The sequence below is a fragment of the Oncorhynchus masou genome, chromosome 9, assembly GCF_036934945.1.
Source record: "Oncorhynchus masou masou isolate Uvic2021 chromosome 9, UVic_Omas_1.1, whole genome shotgun sequence".
In the NCBI taxonomy this organism is placed as follows: domain Eukaryota; kingdom Metazoa; phylum Chordata; class Actinopteri; order Salmoniformes; family Salmonidae; genus Oncorhynchus; species Oncorhynchus masou.
Genome location: NC_088220.1, coordinates 90284315 through 90311660, shown reverse-complemented (window position 1 = coordinate 90311660; position 27346 = coordinate 90284315). Strand labels below are relative to the sequence as shown.

General features: G+C 43.8%; 1 pseudogene; it reads left to right on the top strand.

Annotated features, from left to right (window-relative positions):
* Positions 1-13681, top strand: part of LOC135546747 (uncharacterized) — a 64584-nt pseudogene extending 50903 nt beyond the window's left edge.
* The last annotated feature ends 13665 nt before the right edge of the window (positions 13682-27346 follow it).

Here is a 27346-nt window from a genome sequence, read left to right as displayed (position 1 = left end):
GCTTGTGTGCGGCTGCTCGACCATGGAAACTCATTTCATGAAGCTCCCAATGAACAGTTATTGTGCTGACGTTGCTTCCAGAGGCAGTTTGGAACTCAGTAGTGAGATTTGCGACAGAGGACAGATGATTTTTATGTGCTTCAGCACTCAGCAGTCCCGTTCTGTGAGCTTGTGTGGTCTACCACTTTGTGGCTGAGCCGTTTTTGCTCCTAGATGTGTCCACTTCACAATAACAGCACTTACAGTTAACCAGGGCAGCTCCAGCAGGGCAGAAATTTGACGAACTGACTTGTTGGAAAGGTGGCATCCTATGATGGTGCCACCTTGAAAGTCACTGAGCTCTTCAGTAAGGCCATTCTACTGTTAATGTTTGTCTATGGAGATTGCATGGTGGTGTGCTCGATTTTATTCACCTGTTAACAATGGGTTTGTCTGAAACAGCCAAATCCACTAATTTGGAGGGGTATCCACATACAGTACATTTTTATATATAGTGTATATGTCATTTGGGCTCTGGTTAATAGTAGTGTATTATAAAGGGTGTCATTTGGGCTCTAGTTAATAGTAGTGCAATATAAAGGGTGTCATTTGGGCTCTAGTTAATAGTAGTGCACTATAAAGGGTGTCATTTGGGCTCTGGTTAATAGTAGTGTATTATAAAGGGTGTTATTTGGGCTCTAGTTAATAGTAGTGCAATATAATAGTAGTGGTGTCATTTGGGCTCTAGTTAATAGTAGTGCACTATAAAGGGTGTCATTTGGGCTCTGGTTAATAGTAGTGCACTATAAAGGGTGTCATTTGGGCTCTGGTTAATAGTAGTGTATTATAAAGGGTGTCATTTGGGCTCTGGTTAATAGTTAATAGTAGTGCATTTGGGCTCTATTATAAAAGGGTGTCATTTGGGCTCTAGTTAATAGTAGTGCACTATAAAGGGTGTCATTTGGGCTCTGGTTAATAGTAGTGCACTATAAAGGGTGTCATTTGGGCTCTGGTTAATGGTAGTGTATTATAAAGGGTGTCATTTGGGCTCTAGTTAATAGTAGTGCACTATAAAGGGTGTCATTTGGGCTCTAGTTAATAGTAGTGCACTATAAAGGGTGTCATTTGGGCTCTGGTTAATAGTAGTGCACTATAAAGGGTGTCATTTGGGCTCTGGTTAATAGTAGTGCACTATAAAGGGTGTCATTTGGGCTCTGGTTAATAGTAGTGCAATATAAAGGGTGTCATTTGGGCTCTGGTTAATAGTAGTGCACTATAAAGGGTGTCATTTGGGCTCTGGTTAATAGTAGTGCAATATAAAGGGTGTCATTTGGGCTCTGGTTAATAATAACAGAGAATAACAGAAATTAGTTTAATCTGTACGTGGTGAATAGGAAAATAACAGAAATTAGTTTAATATGTACTTGGTGAATGGGAAAATAACAGAAATGAGTTTAATCTGTTGATGAATGGGAGAATAACAGAAATGAGTTTAATCTGTACGTGGTGAATGGGAAAATAACAGAAATTAGTTTAATATGTACGTGGTGACTAGACGTGATGAATGAAATGAGTTTAATCTGCACGTGGTGAATGTTTGAAAAACAGAAGCATTGGTTGTGAAGTAAAATGTTCTCCCTGTGAAAGAATACAATGACTTTGAGATAATGGCTACTGACGTTAGACGTGGTAGCGTTGTAGCACTGTGATGGTGTGATGCACAGCTGACATGTTGTGCCGTGTTTCATGCGTGTGTGAGGCTGTTATTCTGTCTCCTTTAGCAGAAACAGAACCATAGGTAAATGTTGCCTGGAATTGGTAGACTTGTAGCCCAGTGTGTCTTTGTATTATTGGACCATAGAATATATATTTTTAGTGTATCTCAGAGAGAGAACACACCATCACATTGTTGTAGCCCATGTATAGCCTGTTCCGTCCTCTGACACTGCTGCCAACCGTTTTCAATGCATTGTAAATTCTCTCTATGCTTGTCTTAGCAGAAGCATTAAGGCTGATACACTGTGGGTGGATGATGTGTTGAGGGAATTAAAGTATTGTAGCCCAGTGAGCCCCTGTCGTGGGCTAGCCAGTAGAGGTGAGATGTTTGTAGCCTAAAGCCTCTGTCTTTTGGTATTGTTGCCAACATGTTCCATGCATGTGCGCATCTCATCTTTTCTGTCTGTTACAGAAACATTACGACTGATATCCCGCAGCTGAATGTTGCAGCGTTGTATCACTCTGTGATCCTACAGTAGTGTTTCCACCTCCACATCAATGTATGAATCCTCTAGTCTCTGTTAGGTTAGGGGTAGGGTTAGGGTTAAGGGTAGGGTTAGGGGTTAGAGGTTAGGGTAAGGGTAAGGGGTAGGGGTAGGGTTAGGGGTTAGGGTTAGGGTTAGAGGTTAGGGGTCAGGGTTAGGGGTTAGAGGTTAGGGGGTTCCTTTATCCTTTTACTAGACACTTAGGGGTAGGTTCCTTTATCCTTTTACTAGACTAGACACTGAGCTTCCTTTATCCTTTTACTAGACTAGACACTGAGATTCCTTTATCCTTTTACTAGACACTGAGATTCCTTTATCCTTTTACTAGACTAGACACTGAGATTCCTTTATCCTTTTACTAGACTAGACACTGAGATTTCTTTTCTTTATTTTTCCTCTCATGAAGATTCAGGGTGTTTGCTATTGAAGCTAATTGTAATGTAGCCCTGCAGGTTTCGACAAGCACTACCTCTGAACATTTTATCATTGTCAGATAATTCAACCTATATCTATTTGTGACTTTTTTCAGGAAATGAGTTGTATGTTGCTCGTCACTACTTCACAGGAGAGGCATTTGAACGGAAACATGACTTTTTTATCAAAATGCATTTTTTTGAGCAGGAATGCCGTCTGGGAAATGTGCCTTAATAACAAACTTGTATGCCATCTGTAAATAGGAATACAATTGTTAAATTATGAGCCTAGTTGGTTTAGCCTCAGAAAAAACAGGAACCTTCCGGCTAGCCATGAGTAGCTGAGATAATGGATGGACTGGACAAGCCTAGAGATGAGTTCAGATTGGTTTGCCATGTAGCATGCTTCTGTCTATAACAAATGGCTGTTCAGTATGTGTAGGTAATCATTTCTAAATCAGCTGTTTTTTTATAGATATCATGAGTAACTGCAAAGATGTTGCTCTTTACTTTCTGGAGGACACGGTTTTGAAATTAGTAGAATGCCTGGTGGAAGCAGGTATGAGAGAGGAGATAATTCTTGCATTTTATTGCAAATATGCAGAGGGAGTTGAATAAAGAACACACAGAAGGCTGTTGTATAAACACCTGTCTCTGGATTACATCTTCAAACTAAGGGCAACCGTGGCAACCGTGACAACCGTGGCAACCGTGGCAACCGTGTCAGAGAGGGAGAAGAGTTGATCCATGTATACGGGTAGAAAAATCTAGCTAGATACATTTTCAGATATTATACATTTCCAATTTAGTCAGAACTACATTTTTATTGGAAGTTAAAGCTTACTAATTAGCTGAAGGTTTCACTTCCAATGAAAATGACGTTCTGACAAAATTAGAAATGTATAATATCTGAAAATGTTGCTAGCTCGATTTTTCTACCTGGATACATGGATAAACACTTCACCCTCTCTGTCACTAACATTAGCTTGGTGGCTCGCTAGCTGACATTACGTGTATGACCTGTGTAGTTATATTGTTATATTATTTGTATCTCAGAGCCATTTGCATTGCTAGTTATAGCCTGATGTTAGCTAGCTAGCTACCATTGAACCTGGTTGGTTAGCTACCTGCAGATTCATGCAGGATAGTAACGTCATGAATTGGGATTATGGTTCATTGTTTAGTTAACTGCACAAAAGTCAAATTAGGATATAACGTTAGGACAGCAAGACAGTGACCAAGTTCTAAAATACTCCAGTAGAATATTTAGCTTTTTTTTAATCACATTCACAACCGTAAGCTATTTTCAGTAATTAGCTTTTCACTAATTTATAAGGAAGATCTTGTGAGTTTATTTTTCCTGTTATAATGAATACAAATTACCTAAAGTTAACACGTTGTCAGCTATATGCTGATGTCATACATGTGAATCCTTAAAGAGATGGGTGGGTCTAAGGCTGAAGAGGGTGGTAACAGAATGGGTGTAGACAAAGAAGAGCTCTTCACTAGATACCAAAACATTCAAATGTGGGGTTACTAGTTGATCAACTTTAAAAGCAGAATTACTTTTCCATTGTTCCTCAACTGTACTGTATGATACACCATTTCCTAGCTCAGAGTCTGTACTTTTATCCAATGTCAAAAACACAATTTCAAACGAATCGAGCTGGTCGGTCACATATCCTGAGAGAGGAGTGGGAGAGACAGCGAGAGAGGGAAAGAGAGCGAGATGTGAATTAGGAGGGGGAAAAATTGGGTGGCGTAGTCGGCATCAATGTACTCTGAAACATTTCTAAGTTGGTTGTCGTTTAGATGGCATTTCATCCACTATAGGTGATTTCTAGCAGGATTGAGAGACCTTGTATTATTCAGGCTTGTGGTTGGACTGTAACAAGAAGCCTTAGATACTGAGAATAGAGTCATTGTCCTGTCACTCCTTCCTCTCCATCCTTCCTCTCCCTCCCTCTTGTCTCTCCCTCCTCTCCCACCATCCTGTCTCTCCCTCCTCTTCCTCCCCCTGTTCTTTACTCCTCCCCCTCATGTCCCTCCCTCCTCTCCCACCCTCCTGTCTCTTCCTCCTCTCACTCCTCTCCCACCATCCTGTCTCTCCCTCCTCTTCCTCCCCCTGTTCTTTACTCCTCTCCCTCCTGTCCCTCCTTTCTCCCTCCTCTCCCACCCTCCTGTCTCACCCTCCTCCTCTCCCACACTCCTCTCCCACCCTCCCACCCTGTCTCTCCCTCCTCTTCCTCCCCCTGTTCCTTACTCCTCTCCCTCCTGTCCCTCCCTCCTCTCCCTCTTCTCCCACCCTCCTGTCTCTCCCTCCTCTCCCTCCTCTCCCACACTCCTGTCTCTCCCTCTTCTCCCACCCTGCTCTGTCTCTCCCTCCTCTTCCTCCCCCTGTTCTTCACTCCTCTCCATCCATCCCTCCCTTCCCTATCTCCTCTTTCCCCCTCTGTTCCTGTTAGACAATATCTGTCTCTTCCTCCCTCCTTCTTCTACCTCTGCCCTCCCATACTGTGGCTAGTGTTCAGCCTGCAACTGTGATTATCTGCTGTCTGTCTGTGGCACAAACCTATCCTGTTCCAGTTGGACTAGGCCATTCTGTTCCTGTTAGACAATATCATCCTGTTCCAGTTGGACTAGGCCATTCTGTTCCTGTTAGACAATATCATCCTGTTCCAGTTGGACTAGGCCATTCTGTTCCTGTTAGCCAAGGCCATTCTGTTGCTGTTAGACAATATCATCCTGTTCCAGTTGGACTAGGCCATTCTGTTCCTGTTAGACAAGACCATCCTGTTCCAGTTGGACTAGGCCATTCTGTTGCTGTTAGACAAGACCATCCTGTTCCAGTTGGACTAGGCCATTCTGTTCCTGTTAGACAATATCATCCTGTTCCAGTTAGACTAGGCCATCCTGTTCCAGTTGGACTGTTCATGTTAGACAATATCATCCTGTTCCAGTTGGACTAGGCCATCCTGTTCCAGTTGGACTAGGCCATCCTGTTCCTGTTAGACTAGGCCATCCTGTTCCTGTTAGACTAGGCCATCCTGTTCCTGTTAGACTAGGCCATCCTGTTCCAGTTGGACTAGGCCATCCTGTTCCTGTTAGACTAGGCCATCCTGTTCCAGTTTGACTAGGCTATTCTGTTCCTGTTGGACTAGGCTATTCTGTTCCTGTTAGACAATATCATCCTGTTCCTGTTAGACTAGGCCATCCTGTTCCAGACTAGACCATTGTTCCTGTTAGACTAGGCCATCCTGTTCCTGTTAGACTAGACCATTCTGTTCCTGTTAGACAAGGCCATCCTGTTCCTGTTAGACTAGGCCATCCTGTTCCAGTTGACTAGGCCATCCTGCTCCCTGTTCCTGTTAGACAAGGCCATCCTGTTCCAGTTGGACTAGGCCATCCTGTTCCTGATAGACTAGGCCATCCTGTTCATCCTGTTAGACTAGGCCATCCTGTTCCTGTTAGACTAGGCCATCCTGTTCCTGTTCCTGTTAGACTGTTAGACAAGGCCATCCTGTTCCTGTTAGACAAGACCATCCTGTTCCAGTTGGACTAGGCCATTCTGTTCCTGTTAGACAAGGCCATCCTGCTCCTGTTCCTGTTAGACTAGGCCATCCTGCTCCATTTCCTGTTAGACTAGGCCATCCTGTTCCTGTTCCGTTAGACTAGGCCATCCTGTTCCTGTTAGACTAGGCCATCCTGTTCCAGTTGGACTAGGCCATCCTGTTCCTGTTAGACAATCCTGGCCATCCTGCTCCTGTTAGACAAGACCATCCTGTTCCAGTTGGACTAGGCCATCCTATTCCTGTTAGACTAGGCCATCCTGTTCCTGTTAGACTAGGCCATCCTGTTCCTGTTAGTTCCTGTTAGACAAGGCCATCCTGCTCCTGTTAGACAAGGCCATCCTGTTCCTGTTAGACTAGGCCATCCTGTTCCTGTTGGACTAGTTCCTGTTAGCCATCCTGTTCCTGTTCCTGTTCCTGTTACTAGGCCATCCTGTTCCTGTTCCTGTTAGACAAGGCCATCCTGTTCCTGTTAGACTAGGCCATCCTGTTCCTATTCCTGTTAGACTAGGCCACCCATCCTGTTCCTGTTCCTGTTAGACTAGGCCATCCTGTTCCTGTTAGACTAGGCCACCCTGTTCCTGTTAGACATCCTGTTCCTGTTAGACTAGGCCATCCTGTTCCTGTTAGACAAGACCATCCTGTTCCTGTTAGACAATATCCATCCTGTTCCAGTTGGACTAGGTCATTCTGTTCCTGTTAAATAATGTCATCCTGATCCAGTTGCCATCCTGTTCCTGTTAGTTCCAGTTGGACTAGGTCATTCTGTTCCTGTTCCCTGTTCCAGACTAGGCCATCCTGTTCCATCCTGTTAGACTAGGCCATCCTGTTCCTGTTAGACTAGGCCATCATGTTCCAGTTATAGACAGGCCATCCTGTTCCAGTTGGACTAGGCCATTCTGTTCCTGTTAGACAAGGCCATCTGTTCCTGTTATCATCCTGTTCCTGTTACTAGGCCATCCTGTTCCAGTGTTTCTGTTCATGTTAGACAATATCATCCTGTTCCAGTTGGACTAGGCCATCCTGTTCCTGTTCCTCCTGTTAGACTAGGCCATCCTGTTCCTGTTAGACTAGGCCATCCTGTTCCTGTTAGACTAGGCCATCCTGTTCCTGTTAGACTAGGCCATCCTGTTCCAGTTGGACTAGGCCATCCTGTTCCTGTTAGACTAGGCCATCCTGTTCCTGTTAGGCCATCCTAGACTAGGCCATCCTGTTCCAGTTGGACTAGGCCATCCTGTTCTGTTCCTGTTAGGCCACCTAGGCCATCCTGCTCCTGTTAGACTATCCTGGTTAGACCATCCTGTTCCTGTTAGACTAGGCCATTCCATCCTGTTCCTGTTAGACTAGGCCATTCTGTTCCTGTTAGACTAGGCCATCCTGTTCCTGTTAGACTAGGCCATCCTGTTCCTGTTAGACTAGGCCATCCTGTTCCTGTTAGACTAGGCCATCCTGCTGTTCCTGTTAGACAGACTAGGCCATCATCCTGTTCCTGTTAGACTAGGCCATCCTGCTCCTGTTAGACTAGGCCATCCTGTTCCTGTTAGACTAGGCCATCCTGCTCCTGTTAGACTAGGCCATCCTGCTCCTGTTAGACTAGGCCATCCTGCTCCTGTTCCTGTTTGTCCTGTTCCTGTTCCTGTTAGACAGGCCAATCATCCTGTGTTCCCAAATGGCATCCTGCTCCTGTTCCTGTTAGACTAGGCCATCCTGTTCCTGTTCCCATCCTGCCCTGTTAGACTAGGCTCCTGCTCCTGTTCCTGTTAGACTAGGCCATCCTGTCCTGTTCCTGTTAGACTAAAGTTCCTGTTAGTGCTCTGTGTCTGCATTGTTCTTGTTTATTAGACTGGCATCCTGTTCCTGTTGGTGTTCCTGTTACAGACTGGCAGTGTGTGGTGTGTTACAGACTGGCAGTGTGTGGTGTGTTACAGACTGGCAGTGTGTGGTGTGTTCCTGAGACTGGCAGTTAGTGGTGTTCCTGTTAGACTAGGCCACCCTGTTCCTGTTGACTAGGCCATCCTGTGTGTGTTCCTGTTAGACTGGCCATGTGTTCCTGAGACTGGCAGTTCCTGTGTGGTGTGTGAGACTGGAAGTGTGTGGTGTCTAGTGAGACTGGTCCAGTGTGGTGGTGCTCTGTGAGATTGTCTGGCAGTGTGTGGTGTGTTACAGACTGGCAGTGTGTGGTGTGTTACAGACTGGCAGTGTGTGGTGTGTTACAGACTGGCAGTGTGTGGTGTGTTACAGACTGGCAGTGTGTGGTGTGTGAGACTGGAAGTGTGTGGTGTGTGAGACTGGCAGTGTGTGGTGTGTGAGACTGGAAGTGTGTGGTGTGTGAGACTGGCAGTGTGTGGTGTGTGAGACTGGCAGTGTGTGATGTGTGACACTGGCAGTGTGTGATGTGTGAGACTGGCGGTGTGTGAGACTGGCGGTGTATGTTTCTGCCTTTCTCTTTTGAGAGTCACATGTGGATGGCGATCACTAAAGCTTGCTTTGCAGTGGGGGGGGGGGGTCCGTCGTTGGTGTGCTTCCGGGGCGTGGGGGGGGGGGTCCTTCCTGTTCCCTTTGCTTATCCTTCCCTGTCTTCCTTCCTTCCTTCCCAAAACAGAGCACCTGCACACTGAGCACACTCCCTCCTCCTCCTCCCACCTGAGCACTGACACACCCCTTCCATCTGTCTTTTCCTACCCAGAATTCCCTAACAACCCGCCACCTGGGGGCCGTGAGATCCCGCAGGAGCAGCACAATGCGGGTGCCGTCATCGGGGGCGCCGTGGGCGGGGTCGTCCTGTTAGCGGCGGCCGCCACCCTGCTCTTTGTGTTCCTGCGCCGCCGCCAGCGCACCTTCAAGGGCGACTACAGCACCAAGAAACAGGTGTTTGGGAACGGCTACAGCAAGGCCGGGGCCTGCCAGCCCACCCTCCCATCCCCAACAACCTGCAGTACCCAGACGACTCAGATGACGAGAAGAAGCCTGCCCAGATCGCTGTGACCGGAGGGTTCGAGGCGAGCGAGCGTGATTTTGACGGAGACGCGGAGGACTTGAAGAGGCCCTATTTCACAGTGGACGAAGGAGAGAGTCAAGATTATGATGAACGGACTCTCGCTTTCCAGTACAACCCCGGGCCGGATATAGCCGATGACATGGTGTCCCAAACCGATGGCTCTGTCATTTCAAAGAAAGAGTGGTATGTGTAGGGGAGTGCAACAAACAACCAAACCAACCAACCAAGCTCCCATCCCACACACCTACCATCGCATTAGTACCACCACTACCATCACTACTACCACACGACCACCCCTACCACCACCACCACCCCTACTTCCACCACCACCCCTACTTCCACCACCCCTACTTCCACCACCACCACCCCTACCACCACCACCACCCTTCCTTCCACCACCACCCCTACTTCCACCACCTCTACTTCCACCACCACCACCAATACCACCATTACTACCACCACCACCACCACCACCCCTACTTCCACCACTACCACCACTATTACGACCCCTACTTCCACCACCACCACTACTACCACTAATACCACCCCCTACTACCACCACACCACCACAACTACCACTACCACCACACCACCACCCCTACCACCACTACTACCACTACCACCACACCACCACTACTACCACTACCACCACACCACCACCCCTACCACCACTACTACCACTACCACCACACCACCACACCACCACCCCTACCACCACTACTACCACCACCACTACCACCACACCACCACCCCTACCACCACCACCACCCCTACTTTCACCACTACCACCACTCCTACCAACCCTACTTCCACCACCACTAATACCACCACCACTACCACCACACCACCACTAATACTACTACTACCACCACACCACCACCCCTACCACCACCACCACTACCGCTACCACTACTACCACTACCACCACCACAACTATCGCTACCACTACCACTACTACCGCTACCACCAACACTACCACCACCACTACTACCACTACCACCACCCCTACTTCCACCAGTACTACCACTACTACCCCCACCACCACTACTACCGCTACTACCACTACCACCCCTAACACCACTACTACAATCACCACCCCTACAACCACCACTACCACCACCACTACTACCACCACCACCACCCCTACCACCACTACTACCACCACCACCACCACTGCCACTTCTACCACCACCACTACTAACACTACTAACACTACTACCACCACCCCTACCACCACCACCACTACTACCACCACTACCACCACCACCACCACTACCACCACCACTGCCATTCTACCACCACCACTACTAACACTACTACCAACACCACCACCACCACTACCACCACTACTACCACTACTACCACCACCACTACCACGACTACTACCACCTCTACCACCACTACTACTACCACCACTACTACCACCACCACTACTACCACCACAACACCTCACCCCATCCCTCCCTCCACCTCATCCCTCATCAGTTGTGTGTAGTACCAGCCCAACCCCCCAGCCCATCAGCACCCAGTGAGCTAAATCCGCTTTAGAAAATGCAACATCAAGTCCGAAAGAGCTCATCATCAACATGTCAAAGATGACATTACATTGAAATTCCATGAGATGAAACTGCAGATAATCCAAAACACGGTTTGTCATTGGACTCATGCCCAACCACCATTGACTACCATTGGACTCATGCCTAACCAACATTGACTACCATTGGACTCATGCCCAACCACCATTGACTACCATTGGACTCATGCCCAACCACCATTGACTACCATTGGACGCATGTCCAACCACCATTGACTTCCATTGGACTCATGTCCAACCACCATTGACTACCATTGGACTCATGTCCAACCACCATTGACTACCATTGGACTCATGCCCAACCACCATTGACTACCATTGGACTCATGCCCAACCACCATTGACTACCATTGGACTCATGCCCAACGACCATTGACTTCCATTGGACTCATGTCCAACCACCATTGACTACCATTGGACTCATACCCAACCTCCATTGACTTCCATTGGACTCATGTCCAACCACCATTGACTTCCATTGGACTCATGCCCAACGACCATTGACTTCCATTGGACTCATGTCCAACCACCATTGACTACCATTGGACTCATGTCCAACCCCCATTGAGTTCCATTGGACTCATGCCCAACCACCATTGACTACCATTGGACTCATGCCCAACCACCATTGACTTCCATTGGACTCATGTCCAACCACCATTGACTTCCATTGGACTCATGTCCAACCCCCATTGACTTCCATTGGACTCATGTCCAACCACCATTGACTACCATTGGACTCATGTTCAACCACCATTGACTTTTGAAGGCCAGACAGAAAGAGTGATCTGGTCGCTTGGAAAATACAGGTGTATTATTGTTGTGTGTTCTCCCATGCTATTCTAAATGTATTACATGTATAGAGACTTGGGAGAGATGAGGTATTTGCTGAGCACATTGTGAAAGTCCAACACTGGATGTATGATACATTGTTTTATTCTTCTTCTCATCACCATTGCCTTTTCTGCATTTTTTTTTATATATAACTTGTTTTTGTATGTTATGGGGTCAACTAGGGGTCAAAGGTTGTCTAGGGGGTAAAATGTCAATCTATAGATGGAGTTGTACAGATGGTCTCTTATTCAGTATGACCAGCAACACTAGTAAAGACTGGTTCCGCCCATGTATTACAGCAGAACACACCATACTACAGAGGATAGTAGTAGGGGAGACTGGGGTAAGCGGAGACATTTTTGGTGCATTCAGCATCATTCCGTCAAGGGAAATGAATGATTATTTCTAACGAAGATATCTACATATTTTTCCGTATGTTTTGTATCCTCTGTTAATAAGTGGTTTCTCGGCACTACCTACTCCAGGTATGAGGTAAGGTGAGCCGCCTTTCAAATGTCTGTACAGAAAAACAATACTTTTTCTTTATTCTTTATTTCCCAAACACAATTAAGCAAAATCACAACGGTATTTTAATCATTTTAAGCCTCTTTTAACATAGGCCCTGTTGTTACCTCATATGCCTTGCATTACGCCTGGTGAGAAAGCACTTCAATTAGCTCTTACTTGCTATTGGCTCAACCATTGGCTCAAAGTACCCCAAGGCAAACATATTGACTTTATTAGCCCATACAGCTACAAGGATGTACTTCCATGCCAGGTTTTTTAACCTCACATTGAAGCTTATACAGACCAGAACTGATGTATAGAACAATCTTGAAATGATCTACTTTAATTTAGATACAAGCATCATGAAACCTCTTAACACAATAAATGTATTTGTCTTGGTGAATACCAGTGTTTTGGACTCAACTTGCTAACCACTTTTTCCGTGTGGTTTCTTCCTTCACGGTCTCCATGAAATGATGACCCCTTCCCAAATATTTGGTCAAATTATTCATTTTGTGTATGGTTTCTTAGAAACTTTGGCTCAGGTTACCCCATTCTCCCTTGACTGTGTGTTAGAGTATATGATGTATTTAGACCTCCTCCCAGACCTAACTAAAAAAAGACATGTATGTTTTAGCTTCTCTCCAAAGACATGTATGTTTTTTTTATGGAAGAACTCTGTACTCTTCAGGGTATCATGAGGCCTGTGCTGCACTGAGAGCTCAGGCACATGTCAACGCACCAAGCCATGTGGACATGGCAGTAATACATACAGGCCTAGAGGAGACGGCAGTAGATATAGAAGGAGAATGCGTCGCTACGTGCCCTACATTCAGATGCCGAGTTGTTTTAGTGGCCATTTTAGTTTGGCAGCCATTTTAGCTCCACTGAGAAAGCAGGAGAGAGAAAGAAGGCAGAAAGGCTGCTGTCATGAACCACTTAAATTGATCCCACATTCACTTTGTGTGACATCTTCACTTCTTAAGGGGTGTCCAGTGTTTTCAACAGACAAGACAACAACAACAAAAATACTTCAATGATGCTCTGAGAAATTTCATTCAATAATCTGTATCTTCAAAGGGTCTACCTGTGTACCTGAACTCTTTACGTAATTAAAATGTGTATTTGGGTTGTTGAGCGATCGTAATCATGTCTTATTTTAGCCACGTTGGATCACTGTGGATATCAACAGAAGGATGGTTCCAGAGTGATGTTGGGCCTGTATGACTGTATGAATTGTCCCTAAGGTACTAGCTACAGTCCTTCCCACTCACACCACCTTTAGCAGGAGCCTCCTGGGACAATGAGGACATGAGGACAATGAGGACAATGCTAAACGTGGGTGTGCTTCTCTGCCTTCAGAGAGAACATTTTTAAAAGCAAAGGGAATAGAGAAATATTGTGATAAATATTGTCACACCCGAATTTGTCAAGCTCTGTTTTTTCTTTTTTGTTGTTGTTTGTTTTCATTGGGTGATGGTCTTTGTTTCATAGATTAAATTGCAACAGCTCTGTATCGATTCATACTGGAGAAAAAATATGTTTATTTTTGCCTGACGTGTTGGCAGCTGAAGCTGTAGATGGGCATACAACCATCCAGAGCCATTGTATGGGTTGGCTTTTTAAACCCACTATCTTGCTTGCCAGTAGCTGAGGTCCACAGCAGAAACAGTCCTCACAGCTTTGAGGTCCATCACACACAAGCTACAGTACAATATTATGATTGGCAAAAAACAAAGTATGTTGTGGGAATTCAGTCAAAAAGAGACAGGAGTCAAAGCAGACGATACTTACCTGGCTCATTTTACACTGGGAGAAAAGATGACGTGTTGTTGTAATGTGATTTATAAGGGTTGGATGAATGGGTGTTGTTTGCAGGGGAGGCTGGTGGGAGGAGGTATTGGAGGACGGGCTTTGTGTTCACAGATCAGAGGAGAAGACGGCTCCTTGCCAGTGTTTGTAGAGAGGTGGGATATGATGTGCTGGCCAGAGGCTGACAGGATTTCATCATTCTGTAGAGACCAATGTTTCATCTCAAAAGCACCCCATCCCATACAATGCAAACTTTCTAATGAGCAGTGCACTATACAGGGAATAGGGTGCTATTTGGGACGCAAACTAAATATTAGTGTTGCATGTTTCTCTGCAGACCCAGCAACATGATTCTGATTCTGAATCACCGCTATAATGTGATTCTGATTCTGAACCACCACTATAATGTGATTCTGATTCTGAACCAACACTATAATGTGATTCTGATTCTGAACCAACACTATAATGTGATTCTGATTCTGAACCATCACTATAATGTGATTCTGATTCTGAATCACCGCTATAATGTGATTCTGATTCTGAACCACCACTATAATGTGATTCTGATTCTGAACCACCACTATAATGTGATTCTGATTCTGAACCATCACTATAATGTGATTCTGACTCTCAACCACCACTATAATGTGATTCTGACTCTGAACCACCACTATAATGTGATTCTGATTCTCAACCACCACTATAATGTGATTCTGATTCTGAACCACGACTATAATGTGTTGATTCTGATTCTGAACCATCACTATAATGTGATTCTGATTCTGAACCACTACTATAATGTGATTCTGATTCTGAACCACTACTATAATGTGATTCTGACTCTGAACCACCACTATAATGTGATTCTGATTCTGAACCACCACTATAATGTGATTCTGATTCTGAACCACCACTATAATGTGATTCTGATTCTGAACCACCGCTATAATGTGTTGATTCTGACTCTGAACCACTGCTATAATGTGATTCTGATTCTGAACCACCACTATAATGTGATTCTGATTCTGAACCACCACTATAATGTGATTCTGATTCTGAACCACCGCTATAATGTGATTCTGATTCTGAACCACCACTATAATGTGATTCTGATTCTGAACCAACACTATAATGTGATTCTGATTCTGAACCACCACTATAATGTGATTCTGATTCTGAACCACCGCTATAATGTGATTCTGATTCTGAACCACCACTATAATGTGATTCTGATTCTGAACCACCACTATAATGTGATTCTGATTCTGAACCACCGCTATAATGTGATTCTGATTCTGAACCACCACTATAATGTGATTCTGATTCTGAACCACCACTATAATGTGATTCTGAACCACCGCTATAATGTGATTCTGACTCTGAACCACCACTATAATGTGATTCTGATTCTGAACCACCGCTATAATGTGATTCTGATTCTGAACCACCACTATAATGTGATTCTGATTCTGAACCATCACTATAATGTGTTGATTCTGATTCTGAACCACCACTATAATGTGATTCTGATTCTGAACCACCACTATAATGTGATTCTGATTCTGAACCACCACTATAATGTGATTCTGATTCTGAACCACCACTATAATGTGATTCTGATTCTGAACCACCACTATAATGTGATTCTGATTCTGAACCACCACTATAATGTGATTCTGAACCACCACTATAATGTGTTGATTCTGATTCTGAACCACCACTATAATGTGATTCTGAACCACCACTATAATGTGTTGATTCTGATTCTGAACCACCACTATAATGTGATTCTGATTCTGAACCACCACTATAATGTGATTCTGATTCTGAACCACCACTATAATGTGATTCTGATTCTGAACCACCACTATAATGTGATTCTGAACCACCACTATAATGTGTTGATTCTGATTCTGAACCACCACTATAATGTGATTCTGAACCACCACTATAATGTGTTGATTCTGATTCTGAACCACCACTATAATGTGATTCTGATTCTGAACCACGACTATAATGTGATTCTGATTCTGAACCACCGCTATAATGTGTTGATTCTGATTCTGAACCACTACTATAATGTGTTGATTCTGATTCTGAACCACCACTATAATGTGATTCTGAACCACCGCTATAATGTGTTGATTCTGATTCTGAACCACTACTATAATGTGTTGATTCTGATTCTGAACCACCACTATAATGTGATTCTGAACCACCACTATAATGTGTTGATTCTGATTCTGAACCACCACTATAATGTGATTCTGATTCTGAACCACCACTATAATGTGATTCTGATTCTGAACCACTGCTATAATGTGATTCTGATTCTGAACCACCACTATAATGTGATTCTGATTCTGAACCACCACTATAATGTGATTCTGACTCTGAACCACCACTATAATGTGATTCTGATTCTGAACCACCACTATAATGTGATTCTGATTCTGAACCACCACTATAATGTGATTCTGATTCTGAACCACCACTATAATGTGATTCTGATTCTGAACCATCACTATAATGTGATTCTGATTCTGAACCACCACTATAATGTGATTCTGATTCTGAACCACCACTATAATGTGATTCTGATTCTGAACCACCACTATAATGTGATTCTGATTCTGAACCACCACTATAATGTGATTCTGATTCTGAACCATCACTATAATGTGATTCTGATTCTGAACCACCACTATAATGTGTTGATTCTGATTCTGAACCACCACTATAATGTGATTCTGATTCTGAACCACCACTATAATGTGTTGATTCTGATTCTGAACCACCACTATAATGTGATTCTGATTCTGAACCACCACTATAATGTGATTCTGATTCTGAACCACCACTATAATGTGATTCTGATTCTGAACCATCACTATAATCTGATTCTGATTCTGAACCATCACTATAATCTGATTCTGATTCTGAACCACCACTATAATGTGTTGATTCTGATTCTGAACCATCACTATAATGTGATTCTGAACCACTACTATAATGTGATTCTGAACCACCACTATAATGTGATTCTGAACCACCACTATAATGTGATTCTGAACCATCACTATAATCTGATTCTGATTCTGAACCACCACTATGTGTTACACTTTAAAGATGAGAACACAACTATAACGACCATTTTATTTTTGTCTTGTGTTCTTTATTTCTGCTGCAATGATTCTGAATGAAAACCACATGCAACACGTTTTATGAAAGAGACCATACATGATCCTCTATTTTCCTATTCCTTCGGTATGTTAGCTAAGTGTTCAGGGGCTATGCCTTTTGTGAGAAGTGAGGTTTTGTTCAAATATATTGCTTATAAAGAATTATTTAACGTAGATGAAGAAGAGAAGTTCTCTTTGACGTTAAAGTTGAGGAGGAATGATCCTAATAGCTTGTATCTCTGTGATGTCAGAAACAGCTTCCATAATGTCCTATCAAATGACAGAGAAAGGAGAGACATTAGATGTTACTTCCTCTTCACTTCAACCCTCCAGCACTTTGATTCCCCGTGAGAACACCTAAATAGCTGGAGAACGTCTGCAGAGTTGAAAACAGAATGATTCCCACAGTAATTGAGAGATTTGGTATAATTCAAACACCCCTAGAACACAACGGTGTCCCAGTGCCCAAAGCATTTCCATAACTGAAGTCAATTATATTTATATTCAAGCACAAATCAATGTTTTGTTCCTTTTAGGAACTACTGCCATACTTGACCTGAAATTATTTAAAAAAAAACATGGGAGAATGACAGAATTAGGTATTGGTGTTGTCCTTGAATCCATAGATTATGGTTGTTGTACAAATTATTCTCTATCTTGTTTTTCATTGTCATTCCCTCAATATACTTTTGTATACAAAAGCATTACGTCTAATGGCTTCAAGTCTTTTGTATACAAAAGCATTAAGTCTGTAAGCTTCAGCCCAACATTCCATTGTAAATAATGTATATAATATTGAAGTTGAGATTATAGATGGGTTTTATTTAGGGGCCCTCCTGCCTGTTCAATAAACAACAGACCTATCGTCCCCACAACAACAGACCTATCAACCCACAACAACAGACTTATCAACCCACAACAACAGACCTATCGTCCCCACAACAACAGACCTATCGTCCCCACAACAACAGACCTATCAACCCACAACAACAGACCTATCGTCCCCACAACAACAGACCTATCAACCCACAACAACAGACCTATCAACCCACAACAACAGACCTATCGTCCCCACAACAACAGACCTATCAACCCACAACAACAGACCTATCAATCCACAACAACAGACCTATCAATCCACAACAACAGACCTATCAACCCACAACAACAGACCTATCGACCCCAAAACAACAGACCTATCAACCCCAAAACAACAGACCTATCAACCCCAAAACAACAGACCTATCAACCCCACAACAACAGACCTATCGTCCCCACAACAACAGACCTATCGTCCCCACAACAACAGACCCATCAACCCACAACAACAGACCTATCGTCCCCACAACAACAGACCTATCAACCCACAACAACAGACCCATCAACCCACAACAACAGACCTATCAACCCCACAACAACAGACCTATCAACCCACAACAACAGACCTATCAATCCACAACAACAGACCTATCAATCCACAACAACAGACCTATCAACCCACAACAACAGACCTATCGACCCCAAAACAACAGACCTATCAACCCCAAAACAACAGACCTATCAACCCCAAAACAACAGACCTATCAACCCCACAACAACAGACCTATCGTCCCCACAACAACAGACCTATCGTCCCCACAACAACAGACCCATCAACCCACAACAACAGACCTATCGTCCCCACAACAACAGACCTATCAACCCACAACAACAGACCCATCAACCCACAACAACAGACCTATCAACCCCACAACAACAGACCTATCGTCCCCACAACAACAGACCCATCAACCCACAACAACAGACCTATCGTCCCCACAACAACAGACCCATCAACCCACAACAACAGACCTATCAACCCCACAACAACAGACCTATCGTCCCCACAACAACAGACCCATCAACCCACAACAACAGACCTATCGTCCCCACAACAACAGACCTATCGTCCCCACAACAACAGACCTATCAACCCCACAACAACAGACCTATCGTCCCCACAACAACAGACCTAACAGACCTATCGTCCCCACAACAACAGACCTATCAACCCCAAAACAACAGACCTATCAACCCCAAAACAACAGACCTATCAACCCACAACAACAGACCCATCAACCCACAACAACAGACCTATCAACCCCACAACAACAGACCTATCGTCCCACAACAACAGACCTATCAACCCACAACAACAGACCTATCGTCCCCACAACAACAGACCTATCAACCCACAACAACAAACCTATCGACCCCAAAACAACAGACCTATCAACCCCAAAACAACAGACCTATTTTAACTGCAAACATATATATTACAGATCAACTATGATTAGGTTTGCAAAATTCTGGTAACTCCAGTCAGGACTTCTGGGAATTTGGCGGAAGTTACTGGAAATGTTCACCCCTACCTTTGATGGCGAGATTGAGTTGATCTGCATAAATTTGTGTTACCACCATCATCCACCTGAATCTGACCACTCCAGCACAGTAGGTCTCGTTCACATTCTGCTTGTTCCCTCCTGATTCCAGAAATCTTCCAACTGGAATGTCTGGAAAACCTGGGAATCTTGGGGGAAAGTTACCGGAATTTTGCAACCCAAACAGCAAGGTTTTGATATGCTGCCGATATGAGCTATTATTGTCACAGAGCCGATGCATTCCTTAGATTGACTGTAAATAATCAACTGCAATGAAATAAAAAGAGAGAGAAGTTGTCTATATGCAGCCATGTGAATGGAAAATATGTCTGAGGGTGTTATTACAAATATTGGTGGAAAAAAATCTATTCTTGTTCACATGTGATGATCCAGTGAAGTAACTTGTATTTGTTTTTAAAAGCATTAAATGATTTCAATAGTCAATGCTGTTCTCCTGTCCCCATTCACTCACTGAATGAGTAGTGCTGTTCTCCTGTCCCCATTCACTCACTGAATGATTACATAATATGTGTTACTTTATCTGACTGAACCTCATTTAATCAATACACACATGCCTTGTTTGTCTCCCCCATGGAACCCTCTGGTCAACAGTAGTACACTACATAGGGGATAGGGTTCCACCTGGAACCCTCTGGTCAACAGTAGTACACTACATCAGGGAATACGGTGTCACGTGGAACCCTCTGGTCAACAGTAGTACACTACATAGTGAATAGTAGTACACTACATAGGGGATAGGGTTCCACCTGGAACCCTCTGGTCAACAGTAGTACACTACATATGGAATAGGGTTCCACGTGGAAACCTCTGGTCAACGGTAGTACACCACATAAGGAATAGGGTGTCACGTGGAACCCTCTGGTCAACAGTAGTACACTACATAGGGAATAGGGTTCCACGTGGAACCCTCTGGTCAACAGTAGTACACCACATAAAGAATAGGGTTCCACGTGGAACCCTCTGGTCAACAGTAGTACACTACATAGGGAATAGGGTGCCACGTGGAACCCTCTGGTCATCAGTAGTACTACATAGGGGATAGGGTTCCATGTGGAACCCTCTGGTCAACAGTAGTACACTACATAGGGAATAGGGTTCCACGTGGCACCCTCTGGTCAACAGTAGTACACTACATAGGGAATAGGGTTCCACGTGGAACCCTCTGGTCAACAGTAGTACACTACATAGGGAATAGGGTTCCACGTGGAACCCTCTGGTCAACAGTAGTACACTACATCAGGGAATAGGGTTCCACGTGGAACCCTTTGGTCAACAGTAGTACATTACATAGGGAATAGGGTGCCACGTGGAACCCTCTGGTCAACAGTAGTACACTACATAGGGAATAGGGTTCCACGTGGAACCCTCTGGTCAACAGTAGTATATTACATAGGGAATAGGGTGCTCCGTGGAACCCTTTGGTCAACAGTAGTACACTACATAGGGAATATGGTTCCACGTGGAACGATCTGGTCAATGGTAGTACACTACATCAGGGAATAGGGTTCCACATGGAACCCTTTGGTCAACAGTAGTACATTACATAGGGAATAAGGTGCCACGTGGAACCATCTGGTCAACAGTAGTACACTACATAGGGAAGAGGGTTCCACGTGGAACCCTCTGGTCAACAGTAGTATATTACATAGGGAATAGGGTGCTACGTGGAACCCTTTGGTCAACAGTAGTACACTACATAGGGAATATGGTTCCACGTGGAACGATCTGGTCAATGGTAGTACACTACATCAGGGAATAGGATTCCACATGGAACCCTTTGGTCAACAATAGTACATTACATAGGGAATAAGGTGCCACGTGGAACCATCTGGTCAACAGTAGTACACTACATGGGGAATAGGGTGTCACGTGGAACCCTTTGGTCAACAGTAGTACACTACATAGGGAATAGGGTGCCACGTGGAACCCTTTGGTCAACAGTAATACACCACATAAGGAATAGGGTGTCACGTGGAACCCTTTGGTCAACAGTAGTACACTACATAGGGAATAGGGTGCCACGTGGAACCCTCTTGTCAACAGTAGTACATTACATAGGGAATAGGGTGCCACGTGGAACCCTCTGGTCAACAGTAGTACATTACATAGGGAATAGGGTGCCACGTGGAACCCTCTTGTCAACAGTAGTACACTACATAGGGAATAGGGTTCCACGTGGAACCCTCTGGTCAACAGTAGTACATTACATAGGGAATAGGGTGCCACGTGGAACCCTCTGGTCAACAGTAGTAGGGTGCCACGTGGAACCCTCTGGTCAACAGTAGTACATTACATAGGGAATAGGGTGCCACGTGGAACCCTCTGGTCAACAGTAGTACATTACATAGGGAATAGGGTGCCACGTGGAACCCTCTGGTCAACAGTAGTATATTACATAGGGAATAGGGTTCCACGTGGAACCCTTTGGTCAACAGTAGTATATTACATAGGGAATAGGGTTCCACGTGGAACCCTTTGGTCAACAGTAGTACATTACATAGGGAATAGTGGTCCACGTGGAACCCTCTGGTCAACAGTAGTACATTACATAGGGAATAGTGTTCCACGTGGAACCCTTTGGTCAACAGTAGTATATTACATAGGGAATAGGGTTCCACGTGGAACCCTTTGGTCAACAGTAGTACATTACATAGGGAATAGGGTGCCACGTGGAACCCTCTGGTCAACAGTAGTATATTACATAGGGAATAGGGTTCCACGTGGAACCCTTTGGTCAACAGTAGTATATTACATAGGGAATAGGGTTCCACGTGGAACCCTTTGGTCAACAGTAGTACATTACATAGGGAATAGGGTTCCACGTGGAACCCTTTGGTCAACAGTAGTATATTACATAGGGAATAGGGTTCCACGTGGAACCCTTTGGTCAACAGTAGTACATTACATAGGGAATAGGGTGCCACGTGGAACCCTTTGGTCAACAGTAGTACATTACATAGGGAATAGGGTGCCACGTGGAACCCTCTGGTCAACAGTAGTATATTACATAGGGAATAGGGTTCCACGTGGAACCCTTTGGTCAACAGTAGTATATTACATAGGGAATAGGGTTCCACGTGGAACCCTTTGGTCAACAGTAGTACATTACATAGGGAATAGGGTTCCACGTGGAACCCTTTGGTCAACAGTAGTATATTACATAGGGAATAGGGTTCCACGTGGAACCCTTTGGTCAACAGTAGTACATTACATAGGGAATAGGGTGCCACGTGGAACCCTCTGGTCAACAGTAGTACACTACATAGGGAAGAGGGTTCCACGTGGGACGCATCATTGTTAAGTGCATATCTTTACCAAAGTAGGTTTTGGTGACGTCAGCTCCTCCTCCGTACCAACTGAGTCCCTCTGTAGTAGAACCCAACATATCACCTTGTCTGTTTAATTAACATGAATCAGATGATTCAGATGATATTTATGACAAACGATATGATGATGGTGTTGACTGTAGTGAAAAGGCTTATCTCTGTATTGATCTTGTTTGATTGTACGTTGCCTTATTCAGCCTTATAGGTCTTCACCTTTGTAAGGGCCTGAAGGTTTTTCCACATCTAATGAAGCTACCTGGTTCCTTTACCTTTCATTCTGACATCCATGTAACTTGAATTCTAATTACTTCTATGAGTGCAACATTCCACTTTCAACAATTACAGATGTTTATCTCCCTCTCACACCTTAACAGTATCAGTTAAACAGACCAAGGTGTAGCTAACACTCGGTTAACATTACAGGTTAACTAGGTTAACATTACAGAAACACAGAGAGATATAAGGGGTTGAGGAAAACCCCATACCCATACCATTTTAACGTATGACATTATATCAATGAGACTGACATTACAGACATTACAGAGACCCAGAAGGTGGAGTTTAACATCACAGAGATCCAGAAGGTAGAGTTTAACATTAAGGACATTACAGAGAGCCAGAAGGTGGAGACTAACATTAAGGACATTACAGAGACCCAGAAGGTGGAGACGAACATTAAGGACATTACAGAGACCCAGAAGGTGGAGACGAACATCACAGAGACCCATAAGGTGGAGTTTAACATTACAGAGACCCAGAAGGTGGAGTTTAACATCACAGAGATCCAGAAGGTGGAGACTAACATTAAGGACATTACAGAGACCCTGGAGGTGGAGACTAACATTAAGGACATTACAGAGACCCAGAAGGTGGAAACTAACATCACAGAGACCCAGAAGGTAGAGTTTAACATCACAGAGATCCAGAAGGCGGAGACTAACATTAAGGACATTACAGAGACCCTGGAGGTGGAGACTAACATTAAGGACATTACAGAGAGCCAGAAGGTGGAGACTAACATTAAGGACATTACAGAGACCAAGAAGGTGGAGAATGACGTTACTTTGTCTAAAATACGTTTTGATGATGTCATTGTAAAATTGGGCCCTTTGCAGCAGTCATAAAGGCATGACACCAGCAGAAGGCAAGGCAAGTTGACGTGCTCAGAGTGTACATTTATTTACAGGTCTTGGTGATCCGATGGTGAAAGCGCCATATCATACAAAATAAACATGTAGATTTACCAATATACACGGGCAATAGCCCAAAAGAAATGGCCTCTTTACCAAGCTTAACCTGTCCTATCTTAACGGACACAGGTAGAGGGCAAGATTGGCCAGCCTCCCCTTCAGAAACCATCTGTCTAACGGGAAGGCCTACATAGTATTAGCAGTTGGCCCCCAGGACCATACAATTACCCAATTGGCAATTATAACCAAAAACTGGTCCTATAATGTAAAAGGCAATTTCCATATCCAGTGTTACATTGGTGCATTCGTCTTAATCAGAGTTAATGATTATTAATTATATTTTAACACCATGCATACATGGAACAATCATTTTATCTTATTCAACGTTCTACACTCTAAAAAGAAAAGGTTGCTGGAGTATCCTTTAGGGGTTCTTCAATTTGAAACTGTGGGGGAACCCCTATGCGTTCTTCTAAGAACCCCTTTTATTGGATCCTCTAAGAACCCTTTTAATGGATTCTCAAAGAACCCCTTTTAATGGATCCTCTAAGAACCCCTTTTAATGGATCCTCTAAGAACCCCTATTAATGGATCCTCTAAGAACCCCTTTTAATGGATCCTCTAAGAACCCCTATTAATGGATCCTCTAAGAACCCTTATTAATGGATCCTCTAAGAACCCCTATTAATGGATCCTCTAAGAACCCCGATTAATGGATCCTCTATGAACCCTTATTAATGGATCTCCAAAGAACTCCTATTAATGGATCCTCTAAGAACCCTTATTAATGGATCTCCAAAGAACTCCTATTAATGGATCCTCTATGAACCCTTATTAATGGATCTCCAAAGAACTCCTATTAATGGATCCTCTAAGAACCCTTATTAATGGATCTCCAAAGAACTCCTATTAATGGATCCTCTAAGAACCCTTATTAATGGATCTCCAAAGAACTCCTATTAATGGATCCTCTAAGAACCCTTATTAATGGATCTCCAAAGAACTCCTATTAATGGATCCTCTATGAACCCTTATTAATGGATCTCCAAAGAACTCCTATTAATGGATCCTCTAAGAACCCTTATTAATGGATCTCCAAAGAACTCCTATTAATGGATCCTCTATGAACCCTTATTAATGGATCTCCAAAGAACTCCTATTAATGGATCCTCTATGAACCCTTATTAATGGATCTCCAAAGAACTCCTATTAATGGATCCTCTAAGAACCCCTTTTAATGGATCCTCTAAGAACCCCTATTAATGGATCCTCTATGAACCCCTATTAATGGATCCTCTAAGAACCCCTTTTAATGGATCCTCTAAGAACCCCTTTTAATGGATCCTCTAAGAACCCCTTTTAATGGATCCTCTAAGAACCCCTATTAATGGATCCTCTATGAACCCCTATTAATGGATCCTCTATGAACCCTTATTAATGGATCTCCAAAGAACTCCTATTAATGGATCCTCTAAGAACCCCTTTTAATGGATCCTCTAAGAACCCCTATTAATGGATCCTCTAAGAACCCCTTTTAATGGATCCTCTAAGAACCCCTATTAATGGATCCTCTAAGAACCCCTTTTAATGGATCTCCAAAGAACTCCTATTAATGGATCCTCTAAGAACCCCTTTTAATGGATCCTCTAAGAACCCCTATTAATGGATCCTCTAAGAACCCCTTTTAATGGATCCTCTAAGAACCCCTATTAATGGATCCTCTAAGAACCCCTTTTAATGGATCCTCTATGAACCCCTATTAATGGATCCTCTAAGAACCCCTTTTAATGGATCCTCTAAGAACCCCTATTAATGGATCCTCTAATAACCCCTTTTAGTGGATCCTCTATGAACCCCTATTAATGGATCTCCAAAGAACTCCTATTAATGGATCCTCTAAGAACCCCTTTTAATGGATCCTCTAAGAACCCCTTTTAATGGATCCTCTAAGAACCCCTATTAATGGATCCTCTAAGAACCCCTTTTAATGGATCCTCTAAGAACCCCTATTAATGGATCCTCTAAGAACCCCTTTTAATGGATCCTCTATGAACCCCTATTAATGGATCCTCTATGAACCCTTATTAATGGATCTCCAAAGAACTCCTATTAATGGATCCTCTATGAACCCCTATTAATGGATCCTCTAAGAACCCCTTTTAATGGATCCTCTATGAACCCCTATTAATGGATCCTCTAAGAACCCCTTTTAATGGATCCTCAAAGAACCCCTTTTAATGGATCTCCAAACAACCCCTTTTAATGGATCTCCAAAGAACCCCTTTTAATGGATCCTCTAAGAACCTCTATGCGTTCTTCTAAGAACGCTTTTAATAGATCCTCTTAGAACCCCTTTTAATGGATCCTATAAGAACCCCTATTAATGTATCCTCTAAGTACCCCTTTTAGTGGATCCTCTAAGAACCCCGATTAATGGATCCTCTAAGAACCGCGATTAATGGGTCCTCTAAGAACCCCGATTAATGGATCCTCTAAGAACCCCGATTAATGGATCATCTAAGAACCCCGATTCATGGATCCTCTAAGAACCCCGATTAATGGATCCTCTATGAACCCCTTTTAATGGATCCTCCAGGAACCCCTTTTAATGGATCCTCTAAGAACCCTGATTAATGGATCCTCTAAGAACCAGGATTAATGGATCCTCTAAGAACTCAGATTAATGGATCCTCCAGGAACCCCGATTAATGGATCCTCTAAGAACCCCTATTAATGGATCCTCCAGAAACCCCTATTAATGGATCCTCTAAGAACCCCTATTAATGGATCCTCCAGGAACCCCTTTTCATGGATCCTCTAAGAACCCCTTTTAATGGGTCCTCTAAGAGCCCTGATTAATGGATCCTCTAAGAACCCCGATTAATGGATCATCTAAGAACCCCGATTCATGGATCCTCTAAGAACCCCGATTAATGGATCCTCTATGAAACCCTTTTAATGGATCCTCCAGGAACCCCTTTTAATGGATCCTCTAAGAACCCCGATTAATGGATCCACTAAGAACCAGGATTAATGGATCCTCTAAGAACCCAGATTAATGGATCCTCCAGGAACCCCGATTAATGGATCCTCTAAGAACCCCTATTAATGGATCCTCTAAGAACCCCTATTAATGGATCCTCCAGGAACCCCTATTAATGGATTCTCCAGGAACCCCTTTTAATGGATCCTCTAAGAACCCCTTTTAATGGGTCCTCTAAGAACCCTGATTAATGGATC